Raw genomic sequence first — 6,136 nt, forward strand, 5'->3', positions numbered from 1 at the left:
TTATAACTTATAATTTATAAATTTATAATATATTACAATTATAAATAAGACTGTTATGTGATATTGTAACATTATATTATAGTATTTTGCCAATTTGATCTAATGGTTAAAGCACCAGGCTAGTTTGTTAAGTGAATCATTGTAATTGTTAAGTAAATCAATGCTGTCATTAAGCAAATCCAGCTCCCACCATTGATTTTGCTTGTTGGAAACTGGGAAGATTGCAAATGGAAATCACATAACCCTGGAAAGCTGCAACTATTGTGTATACATGCCAGTTGTCAAGCGCCCAAATTTTGAACAGTTGCTAAATGAATGATTGTAAATTGAGGACTATCTGTATAATATGCAGTAATCTATATAGCATATTTTGTAAAATGGATGTCTGTAGGAGCAGTATATGGGAGCATATGAGGAAACATGCAGAGTTTTGTCAGATGGTGGGATGCAAATCTGAAAAGCCAGCGATTGTGTGATAATATCCCAGTTCATGTGTCATCATTTTGGCATCATCATAATCTGCTATGGATGCTGCTATGTTAAAGCCAATTGCATGCCAAAAGGAGATTATCAGAAGAGGTCATAAATCACACGTGTTTGTGTGGCCTCTGAAGCCTATTACAAAATATGCTAAGCCATTCAGACTACTGGCTCTTTTCATTATTTTTTTTAATATTTCATGAAGTTCATGAAGGTTCAGCCCTACTTTTATAAATATTGGAAGAAAGTGTCCAGCATTATATATTTATGGTTATATTGGTTTAGTGCTTGAGAGACATAGAAAATATTTGTTTTGAAATAATTGCTGTGCCTGTATTGATATTTCATCTCCTTCAGCAATAACGGAATTAGAATATTTATTTAGATAAGTATAAAACAATATAGTACATGCTGACTTTCAGGCTTTTATCAGTTTTAAGTGTAATGGATTCCTGAGAGGACAGTGCTATACTACCGTAATTGGCTGCCATTTTATCTGACATTTTTGGAAATTAAAAAAAAAGAAAAGAAACGATTGGAAATGTCAGAGCTTAGCACTGCAAGCCTGAGTAAAGTGCATTCATTTCTCAAATCATGCATAGTGGTAGTTGAACTCCAATGTATCTGAGATGTACAAATATGTTCCCAGGCAAGCCAGCATCAATGATTTTTCCAGATAAAAATTTCCACAAAGAGGAGAAACAAAAATATTTTCTTTGATTCAAGATCTGTGTAATTAACTTTCTTTTGAGTAATTCCATAGTGTACAAATGTGATTGGCAACATAATTTCTTTGTAGTTATTGAATATTTCAGTAAAAATATCTATGTGTATCTGTGTGTTTGTATACATATGTGTGTGTGTGTGTGTGTGTGTGTGTGCATGCATTCATTCATTGATTTTAGAAAATTGGCAAGATTTCATTGAAATTTAAAGTTTTTTAAGAACATGAAAAAAAATTATGTACAAAAAATCTCTTCTATTTTGGAAATAGCCAGTTAATTGCATATAGTATATGCATATGATGTTTATACAAGAATTTGCATTTGTGGCTTGGAATGCTTACATGTACTTTTTCTCTTCCTAGTTTTGGTGCAGGATCAAGTAAGTGTTGGTCCATTTGGTTGCATCAAGAATTGATCAACCAGCTTGTTGTCTGAGTCTGATATTATGGGTTAAGAGAGTAACTGGCCCCAAATCATCCAGCCATCTTTCATGGTTAAGGTGGGATTAGAACTCAGTCTCTTGGTTTCTAGCCTGGTGCCTTAACCACTAAGCCAAACATGCAGTAAAATCATCTGTATTACTTTGTTTATTCATGAATCTTGCTTATTTCTCTTTGTACTAAAATACTTTTTATTAATGTGTATTAATTTCATCTATATTTGGAATGACTCTTTGTAACTGTCCAAAATGTTATATGCTTGTATTACCAACTGGCTTCCTATAACTTCTGATGGAACCACTGTTGAAGTAAAGTCTAGAACCTACTGACATAGGATGTCAAAGCATCTTTGGGACGCAGAGCATAGTCAATGATGAAATGTATGAAATGGAAGAGAGTCATCCTAACCATATTGGAAAACACTTGCTTCTTAACTACAAATTGAGATCTCACCAAGTATAGATTCTCAAGACAGTTTTAGACAAGCCATCACCTCTCAGCCATTGTTGTAGTACAAATAAAATGGAAAAAATATTGTCATGCAAAGAAATATTGTATAGGTATCAAAATTTGTTCAAAGCTTTGAGCACTAAAGTACTAGATAAGTATCTTGTTGTTGTAACTAACCCTGCTCACAAAAGTAGCAGTACAGTATCTGTTATGAAAGACATTCCTTCTCACACACATGTAGGCTTAGATCTTTCGCCTGAGATTGACTTGGATCAGAAATGCCAGTATTCTTCAAAGACTATAGTAGTGATGAAAAGGAGATGATTTCAGGTGGAAAATCTCCAAGTATCTTCATGTCCCTTCTCAAGGCAAGGAAGTCACCATTGCTAACCTGCACAGAAAAATAAGCACAGCTACAGCTCACCTGTCTCCTGTCACAATCTTCAGCAGTATTGAAAGGGAATCATGACCAAAGAGGTGGGAAATCCCTGACTAATATTAGTGAAGCAGAATCATCCTATGGGAAGTGTCTAAAGCTTCAGAAGAAAAGGACAGTGAAGAATGGCCAGATAGTGAGAGAATCACTTGACATTTCATATTCAAATGATATTGTGCAACTAATTGATAAACAAGGAGTATATTCCTGAGCCAAGCTAGTGCCTGCTAGGCAGCTGAGCTCTCAAAGGAATGGGCAATGGGGATATCGCAGAAGCGACCTTCCTTAGTTTCTTGGACTGTAAGGGCAAGAGGGAGATGCTCAATGTTTTAAATTGTAATTTTACAATATAAAATAGAGGTAGTATAGGTAGTCCTAGACCTACAACAGTTCATTTAGTTATTGTTCAAAAGTATAATAGCACTGAAAAAGGTGACTTATGACCATTTTTCACACGACATTGCATCCCTGTGGTCATGTGATCAAAATTTAGATGCTTGGCAACTGATTCATGACAGTTGCAGTGTCACAGAGTCATTTGATCACCTTTTGTAACTGTAGCGTTCAATGGACTAACCCGCAGTCTTCACTCCGGTCCGCGTTTCTAGTGGGAACATGGACCGCTCCTATTGGCTGATGCCTTGACAGCTGGCTATAAAAGGAGCTGTCAAACGGCATCAGCTGTTGCCACCAGCTGACTGCCCTGTTAGCTTGGCAGCCGTGGCAACCCTTTATTCTTGTAATAAAGTTACAGTTTGAAGTTTGCTCCAAGTTTTGCCTCAGGTTATTGCTGCCACTCCACAACACTGACGACGAGGACGGGACACCAATAAGAGGCAGCCGGGCAAAGAATCGCTGAGCGAAGTCACTACAAAAAGAGCCAAAGTCACTACGAGCTGATTGTCATTCAAAAAGCTATCGTCGCTATTTGCGAGCGCGAAATTCAAATTCCCTGTGGAAGAGACGGCACCGCCGAAGCGAGATGACTTCGAACCCTGCATTCCCACCTTTCAGACCGACAGCTGAGACATGGGAATCCTACAGAAACCGATTTGACTGCTTTCTAGATGCTATAGACCTTGCTGACACTACTGCCCATAGGAAAAAGTCCTACTTTTTAAGTTTTTGCGGAGCCGCAGTATTTGACACTGCTACGGCATTAGTGGCTCCCCGTTCAGTCAAGACTGTTTCTTGGGAAGAATTGCAGGAAATTCTTTCCAACCACTATTCCCCTAAGCCATCCCAAATTGCCAGAAGACATGCTTTTAGGAGGCGGATTCAAGCTGAGGGAGAAACTATTAGTGAATACATGGCTGCCCTAAGGACAGCCGCTTTGCATTGTGGGTTTAGACACTATCTAGAGGACATGCTATTAGACCAAATCGTTTGTGGAGTCAGAGATTTGAGGCTGCAAAGGCGCCTATTGGCTAAACGAGATTTAACCCTAACGATAGCTATTGAAGAGTCTCAAGCTGCTGAACTATCTGCACTTTCAGCAGCTGAAATTCAGGGGAATCCAATTAGCCAGAGTAGCTCAGCCATTCATTACAATGAGGCATCCTTAGAAGAAGGCTCTGATGGGGCTAATGATGTAAATCATCTCAGGCAGCAAAAAACCAGTCAAGGGGAAATCAGGCCAAACCCCAGTCTACCTCCCAGGCATCAGCCCATTTGCCTAAGCTGTGGGGGAAACCACCTCAGGGCATCCTGCAAGTTCAGGAATGCCATTTGTCTAAAATGCCAAAGGAAGGGTCATGTCAAGCCAGGATCTGTCAAGCAGGAAAGACTTTTACCCAAAAGCCTCAGACAACCCAATTTTTCCAAAGACAAGTTGAAGACTGTTATACCTGCTATCATGCCAACCAGACAAACAAAGGCTCTAACAAAATTAGTGTTTTTGTTTCCATAGAAGGTAAACCTTGCAGGATGGAAGTTGACACAGGCTCAGCACTGTCCATCATCTCCTGGGGACCCTAAATAAGCTATTTCCCAGAATGACAAAGAAGAAGCTTCTCAACTGCCAGTTGACCCTACGCGACTACCAAGGCAGAACCATCCCAGTCTTTGGAAAAGGCAAGTTTTTCATACAATTCAAAAATGTTAAAGGATACTTGCCTTTAGTTGTAGTGGATGGTGCCCTCCCTAGCCTGTTGGGATTAGACTGGTTCCCTGCCCTTGGCCTCCACGTAACAGGCATCCACGCTATTTCAAATACTGAAGTGGATATCTTGTTTAAGGACTATGCTGAAGTGTTCAGCGAGGGGCTGGGGTGTTACTCAGGAACCCCAATATCATTTAACTTGGACCCTCAGGCAGTACCAATCCGTTTAAAGCCTTGAAGGGTACCATTTGCAATCCGCCCCAAAATTAGACATTGAGCTGGACAAATTAATCAAACAAGGCGTATTGGAGCCTGTGGACTTCGCAAAATGGGAGACCCCAATAGTTACACCCTAAAGTAAGACAGTAGCGTGAGAATCTGCGCTGATTACAAGACGTCATTGAACAGATATTTACAAATCAGCGCCTATCCAGTCCATGTTATCCAGCACCTCCTACATTCTTTTGAGCCAGGAACCATTTTCGCAAAATTAGACATGTCACAGGCATATCAACAGTTCCCTGTTGATGACACAGCCGCAGAACTGCAGACTATAGTAATGCACAGGGGCGCTTTCAAATGCAGGCGACTCCAATTTGGCGTAAGTGTAGCCCCTGGAATTTTCCAATCCTTAATGGAAAGACTTATCCAAGGACTACCAGGCGTAGTTCCCTACTTTGATGACATTTTAATATCGGCCATTGACAAGCCTCAATTACTGCAGAGGCCTCAAGTTAAAAAAAGACAAGTGCACTATTGCCACCAAACAAGTAGAATTTTTGGGTTATAGAATTGATGCCTCTGGTATACACCCAATTGAGTCCAAAGTCAGGGCTATCCACGAGGCACCCACTCCTACTAACAACTGAGCTCCAGGCCTTCTTAGACCTTCTTAACTTTTATGCTGCATTCTTGCCTCACAAAGCTTCCGTTGCAGAGCCTCTACACAGACTTTTGGACAAGCAATCCCCCTGGCACTGGGGACCTAGGGAAGCCCATGCCTTCCATGCTGTCAAATCATTACTTACATCCAATGCGGTCCTGATACAATTTAATGAACAGTTGCCTTTAGTTCTAGCTGCAGATGCTTCTCCTTTTGGCATAGGGGTTGTTTTAAGTCATAGACTGCCTAACGGTTCTGAGGCACCCATTGCCTTTTTCTCCAGGACCTTTTCCTCAGCCGAGCGTAATTACAGCCAAATTGACAAAGAGGCTTTGGCTGCAGTTGCTTCTGCCAAAAAATTCCATGAGTTCCTATATGGACACCATTTCGAATTGATCACAGATCACAAGCCTTTGTTAGGCCTTTTGTCTGGTGAGAAACAAACCCCTCAGATTTTGTCTCCAAGAATGACCAGGTGGACTTTATTTCTGGTGCCTATTCCTATACGCTGGTTCATCATCCTGGCTATGCCACGCTGACGCTCTTAGTCACTGCCCTCTGCCTGTTCCTGTGGAAGATCCTGCACCAACTAATGCTGTTTTCGAGATCAACGATCTCAAA

This window comes from Notechis scutatus, chromosome Z (genome assembly GCF_049901735.1).
Source record: "Notechis scutatus isolate UNSWTSFEM ecotype Mainland chromosome Z, rNotScu1.2, whole genome shotgun sequence".
NCBI classification, from domain to species: Eukaryota; Metazoa; Chordata; class Lepidosauria; order Squamata; family Elapidae; genus Notechis; species Notechis scutatus.